The sequence below is a fragment of the Marmota monax genome, unplaced genomic scaffold (genome assembly GCF_021218885.2).
Source record: "Marmota monax isolate L192 unplaced genomic scaffold, Marmota_monax_Labrador192_F-V1.1 WCK01_AAM20220418_F8-fsc00060, whole genome shotgun sequence".
Taxonomy (NCBI): Eukaryota; Metazoa; Chordata; class Mammalia; order Rodentia; family Sciuridae; genus Marmota; species Marmota monax.
The window spans coordinates 1,949,150-1,962,778 of NW_026692826.1; positions in this window are offsets into that span (position 1 = coordinate 1,949,150).

Consider the following 13,629-nt stretch of genomic DNA (forward strand, 5'->3'; position numbering starts at 1 on the left):
GTGTGGAATTAGTACAGAGGTTCCTTAAAAAATTAAAAATAAAATTACCATATGATCCAGTAAGGCCTATACTGTGTATGTTTCCAAAGGAAATGACATCAGTGTGTCAAACAGACACATGCTGTCCCCTTATTTATTGCACTAGTCCCAACAGCCAAGAAATAAAAACAAGCCAAGTGTCCATCAACTGATAAATGAATAAAGAAAATGGTGTACATATTCACCTTTAAAAAATAATGAAATCCCTTTGCTTACAAGGACACAGATGAAACTGGAGATCATTATGTTAAAGTGAAATAAGCCAGACAGAAAGATAGGCACTGCTTGATCCCACTTGTGTGGAAAGAAAGTTGGCATCAGGGAAGAGAGTAGAATGGTGTCACCAGAGGCTGGGGGAGGAGGAGGGAGGGAGAGACAAGGACATGTTGATTAGTGGGTTCTAAGTTGCAGTTAGGTAGGAAAAAGAAGCTCTGGTGTGTGAGTATAGGTACCAACTATGCACTAAACATTTCAAAAAGGGTTTCAAGAAAGGACTGTGAATGACCTCACCATAAAGAAATGATAAATGAGGAAACTGATGTGTTTAGCTCCATTGAAACATTATACAATATATACATGTATCAGACATCACTTATTAAACCAATGGTATTGTCAATTTTTATTTGTTTTGTATCAGTCAAGTAAAGAAAACAAAGAATTAAATTGAAAACATCACGAGTGTTTACAAACAATAAGGAATTGGACTTCCTGGCAATTATAGCAGTGTCTGTTGGTTTCAGTTGCTCTGTGTGTCCATCCCTATCTCTACTATATTTATAGATGGCTTCCAACTTGGAATTTTTCAGCTCCTCCATAGTGTGCAAGCAGTACATGTGCAATAGAAAGTATTTTGACCTGTGATCTTTTGCCAGGTTAGCAGTCGGGACATGAGGTGAGCTACTTCCCTGTGATGCTGCTCAGCAACAGGTAGCCACAGCTCCTGCTCAGCCATGGGATCACAAAGCAGGGAAATGACCAGTACTCAACAGTGCATTGTGAAGCTAAGTGATGATGTTTAGTAAGCTCTGTGTGTAAGAGGCATCTTTGACTTACCATATTTGCACCTTCAGATGAATTTATTTGGCGTACCTATTGTAAATTGAAGAGCACCTTTATTTCTACCTAATTATTCTCAAAACTGAATCATTTTTAGTTTGCTACTATATTCTCTGTGTCAAACGTTCTTAATTCTCCAGGCCTGATGCTATACTTACAGTGAATTAATGACTCTACTAACAGGGTATTTCAGTTCAAGATAAAACCTTTTAAATTGTGATCTTATTCCACATAGCATTCTGATTTCTTTCTCTGTGTTTTATCTGGAAAAGGATAAATTATGTTGCACTTGTTGCTAAGTCTTTAGAAAGACCTTTTATATTGTCTTGCATGGTCATTTAATAAAACCCTCAGACTTGAAAAGTAAATCATGCATAAAATTTAATATTCACCTTGAAACAAAATTCCTTCTAGAAACTATTGAGTAATATTTTACAATGTTGAATATTTAAATAAGTAAAATGTGTTCAAATTATTTTATATTTCATTAAACCACAGAAGAGCACACTGGAATGGCTTTAGATATATTAAATTAGTGTGCTGCCATATGTATTTATCTTCTCCTATAAATCGTGTTTTTCTAGTATTTGGAGAAGTTATAATAAACTATTCTTGTTTTGTGGCATTTAGTAATTAAAAATTGTTTTATCCAAAATAAAATATAATCTTCAATTGTGTAGGCTCTGAATCATCCCAGGAATAAATAAATAATTCTCAGTTTTCCAAAGCTTCATATTTTAACATTGCCAAGAACATTTGTTAAAATGCACTTAATTGTACTTCGAGAAAAAACTGTCTTCCTAAGATATACAGACCGTGATCCAAGTTATATTTTTTGGCAGACACCTAATTTGAATCTGTCATTTTTTCCAAATTACAACCTTTCTACTATTTGGTGAATATTCAGGCAATTCATACCTTGCCAAGTTTAAAAAGATTTTGATAGGGATTTGATCATATCCTCTCTCTTTTCTTTCAAAATACATCCCACTCTGAGTCTCTGTTCATGTCAAAGTCCTCTATCCTTTGACTGTCTCAGGCTCTTCAATCTTATTAGCTATGTTTATAGATGTAAAGCTGATCGTGTTGGATATATCTGGCTGCTATTATGTTTAACTCATTGAAAGTTAAATTATATTAAGCTGACATATGCAGGATAAATTCAGAAAGAGATTGTCATTTGAGAATATTAGCAATTTTTGAAAGTAGATGATTTTCCATTGCCTAAAAGCTATAGATTTCTCAATCAGGTAAAAAAAAATATTAAAATAAATTTTAAGGTTGAAAACCAACAATTATTTAGTTTTTCTGCCAAATAATTGTTAATATTAATAGGAGAAATTTCTTGTATTTGTTGTCCTCTGGTTTTGTGCCTTTCTGAAATCTAAAATTGTACCAAAAGGACCTGGAATAATCCCACTATGATTTATTAGGGCAGGTTTAAATTTTAAGTATGCTTTATCTTGCTACAAGTTTCATAACTTTCTTACTACAATACAAAAATGTGAGTTTTGGCCAATTTTTCCCAGAGATTCAGGTATAGATCCTTGGCATAACTTGGCAAAACCTACCAGTGAGAAGTGCACATGTCAGTAAGTGAGGGGCTTCTGCCTTCTCTGGCTCCTTGGGAGAGGTGTGCTTGGATCCATAGTTGGAAGTGCACATCACAGGCTGGGTTTTGACAGGTGACTCCAGCCTCTTTTTAGGAGTACTTTGAGCTTGGGTGACCTTGGAGCTCAGAGAACAACAGGCAGCACCTTTGGCCACGGTGGACAGTGCTGTGAGCAACACAACCAGCCAAGATTTCTGAGTCGTTCCTACACGGCCCCGTCCACTATTGGCCTCACCAAAGGCATTCTGTTGTAGTTTGTTATATCTTTACGTTTCATTTTGATTCTTTTTGTAGAGTTTCCATCTCTCTGGCTAACTTTCCTGTTAATATGTGAGTGTCACACTCACTGGGTGGAAGGATGCCTAGAGAATTGGTAGAGCATTCTCCTGGGGCTGTCTACAGGGATTTCCACAGGATACTGAGGTGTGGGTGAAGGAATCAGAAAGACCACCTGAATGGGGGCTGCACCGTGTAATAAGCTGGGGCCAGGATGGAATGGAAAAGTGAAGGAAGGGGAAATGCACTCTGGTTCTCCTTCTCCATTCCCAGGTGGGTGTGTTCAGTGTTGTTGTTGACCTTGAACATCAGACTCCAAGGTTAGTGGTGGACAAGGAACTTGCACCAGGAGCCCTTTATGGGTTTTAGGCCTTCATTCTGGGCCTGGGGCTACATCACTGGACTCTATGATAGTGAGGTTGTTGGCCACTTGGACACAGCAGCTGCAAGCTTTCTTGGCTCTCCAGGCTACAGACAGCCATGGTGGGACTTCTTATCCTCTGGGACCATACAAACCAATCGAATAACCTCCTGTTCTATATATAGATAGATAGACAGATAAATAGATATACCCAATCCATTCTGCTTCTCTGGAGAACTCTAATATACACAAAAATCTTCTTGCATACTATGTAATTTTTCTATAAAATATCTTTTTTTTTAAATTTTTTTTCTATAAAATATCTTATCAATTATTTTTATTTTATTCATCAGTTATTTCAGTATCCAACTATTTTATTTTGTTTTATTTTAATTTCATTTTAAATTCCTTCCCTGATCATTTCAAACCCATGTTGTGTCTCAGTCTCATTCTGAGGCTTGCCTTGGATCTTCATGTTCTTTCCCAGGTTTTTAACATGCACTGTAATTTAAACTGAAATCTGCATGGGAGGTATCTGGTAGTAAGCACCCAGGTAAAAGACTCTCACTGTGGGTTTTATGTTTATCTGACTGAGTTGAGCTCCATTTAATAATTGCTATAGATGTAGGTGCCAACCTTAAGTTCCTCTATGGTTCTGGATTTTTCTCTCCCCTGCTGTCTCTGAGCTTCCCTAAGGACTCCTTCCTACTTAAAATCTTGAATGTGAGTACTTGGCACTTACTTTCGACTGAAGTAACTGCAGATCCCTGTTAACCTAAGGCTAAGTCATGAGAGAGGAAAGTGTTCTGTAACACTGTGATTAAGCCTCAATTTCTGGTGGCTGTCTACACCAAGACAGTCACCTTTACCCGTGCCTTATCAGCTTATTATTTCCTTTCCAAGGTGAGACAGGAAGTCCCCTCTCCTCAGGTGGGTAAGAATCTGGCATAATCTGCCCCTAGTAGAATAAATCTTCATTGCAAAAAAAAAAATGTTTAGGGTATATTTCAAGATGGTTTCTTCTTTCTTTCTTTTCTTTTTGGTATTGGTATTGAATCCAGGGATGCTCTGCTCTACCACTGAGCTATATCTCCAGACCTATTTGTCTACTTATTTGTGATGAGGTCTGACTAAATTCCCCACACTAGCTTTAAACTTGTGATTCTTCTACCTCAACCTCTCTTGTCATGGAGATTACAGCTGCATATCACTGCACCCAGCTGGAGATATATAATTTTAAACAATTATACTACCATTAGCATCACACATCATTTAGAAAAGAGTTTGCAAAGACTTGAAGACACAGAATAGTAATAGAACTTTCATCTTCCTAAAAATTCTCTTGGCAAGCTACATGTTATAATTTAGTGCATAATCTGCAGACTCTACACTATGAAGAAGAGGAAGTTGTTATATTTTCAGAACTGATGCTTATTGATTTCTTCCATGTACTGGATTTTGAAAACTGCCATCAGTCCTGGAGTTGAGAATTATTGCTTTTTCCCTAGGCTTGCCTCTGAACTGGCCGGGTTGAAAGCTCTTCTTTGCCTTGTCTACCATATTTTTATCACTTTCCTACTATATTTCTGTAGTAAGAAGAGAAGAAAATGATTTGTTTTTTTTTTTTTCAACACAGACCTCTATGTGCTATGGTTGGTTTTTAATGATGTCAAAAAGATACCTAAATGAGAAGAAATTCTCTATCCACAAAATGTCAACTTCTTAGGTATTTAATTTGTTTATCTTTCCTTAATAAGTGTACATCTCAAAGGAATCCAGTTATACGCCATTGATTACAATAAATAATGTTTTTCTACAAATGCATCATGAAGATAAAATGACAATTTCTTCTATATCACAAATGAATCTAATTCAAAAATGTTCCACTTTGTTGAGCAGAAAGGTTTAGCAGAAATTTGCTACTGTTTCCTGTTAATCCCTTTGGCCCAGTTGGTAAGATTCATGCATTTCAAAGGCTGAAAAATTCCCTGGGTTATGTGGTAAAATTAAGGGAAACCTATAAACAACCAATATTACAACACATGCATCACAACATTGAATCTTTGTTATTTTAATATAGATTCAAGAACAGTAACCAGTTTAAAATTATTGCATACTTATGAATTTTGGCAGGACAATATTAATAAATATTTCATCTATTTTACCAATGTATAACAAATTTTGCATGAAGCAAAAACCCTAAGATATGATTATAATTCATTTTCTTCTTTAATTTTGAAGTTCATGGTTATGGTTGCCTGTGTGAATGCAGCACATGGTCATTTATTTTATAAGATTTTTTTTGAACTGAGAATTTAATGTAGTTTCTATGGAGAACAAGAAAATAACTCTTGCTTACTAATGAAATTAAACAAAAGCATCATCCCTTTTTTGATATTGTATGAACACATTTTGAGAGTTCCACTTCTGACCCTGAAAATAAACTCCCATCTGTTGGAAGTAATGATATATTGCTATAATTTGGAAGCATAGTGAAGCAAAATAATCAGTCATGGCAATTAGAGTAGGAAAAGTGAAGGAATTTCTGTGAAAAAAATTAGAAGAATAACCCCTATTATACTTTTAAAAATCATTAATATTTTAAAAATCAAGTAGGCTACAATAATTAAATAATAGCAATAATCACAGCTATGTTCCAGAAACACAGCAGACATTTGTAAGCTGTGACAATATTGAACTTCACCTGAGTTCAATTTTTCTGAGAACAATAAAGTTGAGCCTACTGTTCTATTTTCTCTAAAATCCCCCTACACTTTTGTACTGGGAATGGTTCATTGTGAAGACAGTCATTCTGTTAAAGGATTTGAGAAGACTCTGGCCCCTCTTGAAGTCTTGCCTAGGTTTTGCCTCCCTTGCTTATGCTGAAAAGGCCTCAGATTTGGCCTTTGGCCCTTTTCTTTTAAGCCTGCTGACAAGGCTAGACACTGGCTCTCCAACTCCCCATGCTTGTCTAGTGAGTGATTAGCTGAGATTAGAATAGTTTGTTCCCTGAAACTAGCTAACATTCTCTGTTCAGTTAATTGATTGAGACAGTGTCCCTGCTTGCAAAGCAGCCTGGCTGTAAATCAACCACCTGCAGCATGTTTACGACTTCCTATAAACATGCATGGCAAAACTAGTCCCCTGAAACACTCTCACTTTCAGATCTGGGACACTCTACCTATTGCAATAGCACAAATAAAATCAATCTCTCTCTCTCTCTCTCTCTCTCTCTCTCTCTCTCTCTGTCTCTCTCTCACACTCTTCTGACAGCTGTTACACTAATTAGGTTTTCTTTTCAGCTCTACAGGTATTCTATAGATATACAGCATTATTTGTGAAATGCCTGACAACAGAAACACCGGATATGTACAATGTGCAGTTCCCATGTGAAGTGACCCATTTGCAAACCAGACCCTGCATTTAGCTCTGAGAATAAAAAATGTGTATAAAATGCTGCCCCAAAAGTCTTTAGCTACACTTTGAAAGCTAAGATTTTTAAAAGATTGTTTTAATATTGCTGTGGAAAGACTTTGGAACAGTTACAGAAAGACTCATGTTAGGTCAGAGAGAAAGAAAACAGCATAACAAACAACTTCATAACTATGTTCAGGAGTTGAACAGCTACCTAAGACTTAGATGGAAGAGTGAACTTGGGCAAAAGGAAAAAGTATGGAAGATTGTGTGCTGCATGGATGGTTCTCCACCAACACAGAAAAGCATCTTGACTTTCATTCTTATTAACATTAAAAAAGCTAAATTGTGTGACTAACCCCTAGGAATCCAGGCAGCTAAGGTATGTCATTATATGTATTTGACGTATATATGTGTATCAAATACAAAGTTTGACCCTTAAAAAATATTTTATTTATAAAGGGATAAAAGGACTTATAAGTAAGTGCTGGTTTGTAAAACAGCATGCTTAAACCTAAATAACTGCATCTCATACTATAAATACATGCTGAAAAATTAACAAATTATATACATATAAGAAAAAAATCACTATTAAGTTTTCACTGTATTGGGGCTCATTGCAATAAAAAATTGTAATATTATTCTCAAGTTTTTTCCTATAGAGATTTTTCCCTAGATGTTGATATTTGGATTATTGAAATAATCGTTGTTCTCAAAAAACGTCTTATTATTTTCTGCCTCTGCATTTATATTATTATTTTCTATCTGGAGAACAATTGCTTATTTTTTTTTAATGAGACATTATTTGAATCACAATTTCCTCTTTACAACCTAGTTTCTCGTGCCTTTGCTATATCATCATGTACATATCTTACTTTTTACTTATCTCAATGAACAAAACTCAGTTTTTCTGTTATCTGCAGCCTCTCCAGGAAAACAAAATTCCGGAAGAGTAGCAGCTATGGCTTATTTATCATTAATTCCTGGTATTTAGCTCTGTACTTGAAAGACAGCAGACCACAAGAGTAGCATTGAATGAAAAATTCATCTTTGGTAAAAAAAAAAAAAAATCCCTAAAAGGACAAAAATAAATGGATTCTCCAATTTGAGTAGAATAGAATAATTCATCAGGTAATAAGAATATGTCATGAATTGAACCCAGTAGCCACATGTCCTTGAATCTACTAAATGAGTTTTATTTAAAGAAGCAAAAATAATTCATACAAGTAAATCAAAATAGGAACACAATATAGCTTGAGTAAAAAAATAATAGTTCTTATTAATATTATTTCCCAAAACATTGCCACATTTTTATGGAATTTATATGATTCTCTGTGTCTAAAGGAGAAGTTGGGTGACAAAAATAAAGAACAATTGAATTAGAGATAGAAAACAACCTATTTTTCTGCTTGATTCTTCATATACAACCCAGTATTGGGAAAAATGAAAGATGATTCATAGGTTTGGAGATTTGGGGATTTTCAGAATTCTCTAACAATTATTAAATAGAAGAAATATATGGAAAACATTTTGTCCCATTTAAATCAAGAGATGTATAACTATCTCTATGACACATGGGGGTGAGAAGGGGCTGGGGGTCATATCTAGAAATATAAATCACAGTTGTTCTTGTAGCTTAATATTGAAATCATATGAATAAAGGACCGAAAACTAATAATAATAAGAGCCCAATGTTTTAACCCTCAGGGCATCGTTTGTTATTGGTTAACAGGTACTGCACAGGTGTGGAAAAGCACACTAGTGATTTCATTTGAGAAAACAATTCACTTCCAGGATTTCAATATGACAGGGATCTGAGAGCCCAAATAGCATTTAGATAAGAAGATGGATGGGGCAAGAATTTCGTGAAAATTCCATTTACTCATGCATGCTTAAAGACAAAGGAGGAGGCAATGTCAGCAAGACTGTTTTATTATCTGGAAAGGGAAAGTAGAGTCTGTAAGAGAAACAGTCCTCAGTGAGTATCACATGTTAGTAACTGCTGTCTTAGCCTGAGCAGATTCCTGAAATAGAACAAATCTCCCTTAGATTAATGCTTCCAGAAGACTGTATTTAAAGATGTCATTTAGTGCATTATTTTATTACATTAGCAACTTCTTACATAACCTATTCCTCTCAGTAATCTGTGAAGAGAAGGTGGTAACAGAAATCCTTCATTGTAACGTTCTTGAAATAGTTACAAGGAATTTTAGGAATGTACTATTCTTCTGGTTTAACATATAGAAATTCAATACTTATGACTACGATAAGTTTACTGTCTCTATTGTTTGCTCACCAACAAAATGATGAAGAATCTCCGATTCTCAATTTACCTCCCAGACTTGAATTAGTTCTGTATATTGAAAACCTATGAATTTGTAAATGGCTGTTGGCGGAATTCTGAGACTTGGAGATTGCACAAATGAATGCTTTACTTTCGATAAAAAAACTTTGAATTCATAAACTCTAGTTTAAAATGTGTATTTATTTTTAAGAAATTAATTCAGTATTAGAAACTATGCCAGACTGAACCTGAGAAATGAGCCTTAGGGAATATTTATATTACAAATCAAGATACTTATACTACTTAAGCTAATTTTAAACCATAGAAGCTAATCAACCACATGATAGCTTTGTATTTCTTAAATTAAACTCTCAAATTAAAAGTCAAGCATTCCACTTGCACACATTTTACATTCCAATGTGGATTATTTGATTAAGCCTTCTTATGAATATTCTACAATCATAGATTTCCTTTATATGAATAATCATAACATTTAACACTTATTAAAAGTTCTGGATCTTTTATGTTATTTAATTGATTAAACCTCCAAGAATCTTTTAAAAAAGGTTTTATCTGTATTTTTCATATGAAAAACCAGGCATAAACATATTAAACCATTAGAGCAAGGTCAAGAATTTAAGTAGTGTAGATAAAAAATGCACTCACACATACATGCACATTGTGTTTTTCAGAATGTATTCATATGGCAACTATTTATATAATTTTTTTCTTCAAAATAAGAATGTCACTAAGTTTCCATATGCCAGCTATATTGGAAGAAGGTGCCAATTACAATACAAGCCCCCCAAAACATAAAAGAGTTGCCTCAAAATTGTGCCACATGATTGTCACCAGTACAACTATTTTATCAAACACATCCTGCTGTATTAAATTTTGTGCATGTGGTCACAACCTAAAAATTATTTAACAACTACATCAAAAATTTCCAAGGGTGCCTATGTTAGTATGCTTTTGGTCACTGTGACAAAAAATAAAAATCTTAGAGGAGGAAAGATTTATTTTGGCTCACAGTCTCAGAGGGCTCCATCCATGGCTGGCTGTCTCCATTGCTTTGGGCCTGTGGTGAGGTAGAATATCATGGCAGTAGGATGGGGTGAGGGAGGAAAGCTGCATCAGGAAGGCAGTGAGAAAGAGGGAGGGGTTCCAGGGACAAGATGTAGACCTCACGGGCACTACCCGCGTGACCTTCTTCCTCCAACCATGCTCCACCTGCCTAAAGTTTCTGTTTCTTCCAAGTAGCCTGTTCAAATTATTAATCCATCAAATGGATTAATCCATGGATGGTGTTAGAGCCCTCATGATCCAACTCTGCATTGGTGACCAAGTCTTCAACTAATGAGCTTTTGAGGAATATTGCATTTACAAACCATAAAAGTCACTTAGGTTACATTGCTACTTTCTAAGATCTTTTTTTTCTATACTTTTATTTTATTTGTTTATTTTATGTGGTGCGGGTGATCGAACCCAGTGCCTCACATATGCTAGGCAAGCTCTCTACCGCTGAGCCACAATCTCAGCCCTCTGCTAAGATCTTTAAGGCCAATTTTATAATTTTCTGTGACTACATCGATTCTTCCATTTATAAAACAGCAACTGGTCTCCAGAGTACAGACCCTCCTCTTTCTTTCCTTTCCATACAGTAAACATTTATAAATTGCCTGTTGGGTGTTGGGGTATGTGTTAAGTATGGGAGATTCTGTGCTAGCAATACATATTCCCAATAGTCATATAGACTACTGGAAAAGAGAAACACGTAAACCTCTGTAAACAGAGGTGTAGATAAATAGATAATAGGGAAAGGTATTAGGTAACAACACCAACAGTTTTCTCAAGTCTAGGAAGGTCTTGTGTTATGGTCATAAATAATGAATAATTAATAAGTAATCATATACTAATCTTCTTGTATGATCAGATAATTTTTTAAAATTTCTTCTGGAAAATTACATATGTTATGAGCAAAATCTTGTTTTAACTTTAAAAGTCATACCATAGATGATCCTTCTCTGTGCATTTTGCAGTGGAATTTTACACAAAGTAGTAAAATGTGACATAATATGCAAATGGGTTTGTTTTTCTCTTGCTTTTTTCTTTGAAACATCTGTCAAGATATTTTCAGCTAATGTGAACATTACAGCTTGAATTACAAGAATTTAAGCATCAAAATTACAGTAGTTAAAATAGCAGTATCTATCCATTCTTGCAACCATCTCTCCATTTAGTCATTCAGTCCATCACGTATTGATTATATACGATGTGACAGACAAATATCTTAGCATATTATATCATAATGTATCAACACCATAGTTTACTCGATGTTGGCCTCTGAGAATAGAGAGATGAATACATTCAACTCCAGACTCAAAGAAGACTCTGAATCTTTTGTTTGGTTTTGGTTGGGATTTTCAGAACACAGAAAAGAGGAAAGAAAATATTCACATTAATGATCTTGATATATTATGATTTCTATAATAACTATAGAAGTAATTACAAAGTGCTACATGGGAGAAGTGAGAGAGGAAAAATTCTCTGGGTGTGAATCAAGGAGGATAGAAAAAAGGAATTCAAATCAAATTTTAATTAAGAAAAGAGTATTATGAAATTCAAATATGTTTAAGCCAGATTCCAGAATTGTTTAGTTGGGAATTTAGATATATTTGGCTCCATTTCCCATTCAATACTCCGTGCATGTCAAAGTCCTTCATGTTATTTCTGCAAACTCCTGAAGATTTACCTTTCTGAGATGCTTCTGTCTTTAGGCTCCTGTGTTTGCAGATTGCTGACTTGACTTCATTGCCTCAGTCCCTTCAGGTGCCACCCAAAACTAACCAACAGTGAAACAAATAAACAAACACACACAAAAAAATCTTTTAAAATATTAATTCTATGTTTCAGAGAGTGTAAGGTTGTCCCTTTTTTTTTTTTTTCTGAATCCATCAACATTTGGCATTTTTTGACGGGATTCCATAGTGGTGCAATTCCCTTTAAAGAATAATTAAAAAAAAAAAAAAAAAAAAAAAACAGGCACAGTGTCCCACACCTGTAATCCCAGCAGCTTGGGGTTTGAGCTGAGGCAGGAGGATCACGAGTTCAAAGCCAGCCTCAGCAAAAACCAGGTGCTAAGCAAATCAGTGAGACCCTGTAAATAAAATACAAAATAGGACAGAGGATGTGGCTCAGTGGTTGAGTGCCCCTGAGTTCAATCTCTGGTACCCGCCCCCAAAAGAAGATTTTTTAAAAAGTCAATAAATCGGAGGGAAATCTGTTTATACTTTTAAATAAATATTTTTCCTGTAATCCACCCGCATGTCTAATATGAATCAGTGAAAAAAAGCTAAATTTCCCACAATTAGTTGATACAAAATGTTTATTATAGCTCTCAAAGAAACGGGGTGAGAGCCCAGATTCTTGGGCTAACTTGGCAGTGATGGCCTTAGAATTTTTTCCTTGTGGGTATAATCAGTCAACTTTATGTTCATGACAGAGCAAATACCTAATTCTGCAAGGCCATCATATAAGGTTTATGTTCAATAAATCTGCTGTTTAAACAGAAAAGAGAAGATAATGGATCACTCCCCTGTGAAATGAGAAAAACTGAATGTCCTGTTCCATTTTTCTTATTTTCTAAATGTAAATATATAGATAAATAAAACAAAAATAATTCAAAATTGTGGCCTGATGTACTATGCCATTACTCTATGATTTAAGCTAGAGTAATCTCTTTTTTTATGACCTTGTGTCCCCAGGAACTCTTGGTGGCAATATCTCAAGTCAATTCAGTTTAAATTGGCTGACAGGGATTTTAGGCTTTGAAACCACCTGGATTTTCCAAATGTAGACATGAACATTTATGAGTCATTTATACTACATTAAATTTTGTTCTGTATTTTTGGCATGTAATAAAATTCAATTTAATATTTTATATACACTCTTTTAACGCTCTCTGTTTTTTATCCCTTGCCATATATAACAAGATCACCTTGGGTATTTGTAACTTAATAGAAGTTCTAAGTAACTTGAGAGAGTGGGTCATTTTTTTTTTATTCCCCACATTATTTTGGACTTTTCTTAGAAAATTATTTATTTTTTAAATTTTACCCATACAATTCTATAAGTGATATAAACTTCTGCATTTTGCTGATAGTATGAGTTTAATAACTGTTGGTAGAATGAATAATTGGTGAAAAATCACAATAGCTTTAGTACCAAAGCCATTCCCTCCTTTTGTTAATGAACTTTGCAAGATAGATGGACTGGAACTTCCAGGACTATTGTGATCACACTCAAATCCAAAGTATGCAAAACCATCTTTCTTAAACCTAGGCAAAATCCTTCATTATATCTAACATACATTCCAAACTAACAGGTGAACATTAATTCTCAGTTTTGAAAATAAAATTTGCATTACTGTTGAATATCATAAGGTCATCAACTGTATTTTCTCTAGTGTCTTCTATGTGTACACATGTATGCAGCTACGTATACGCAAAGTTTTAAGATCACTGAATTATACTGATTGAACTTCAACTTTTTTCTTAACCACAAAAACAATAATGACAAATGAACTTA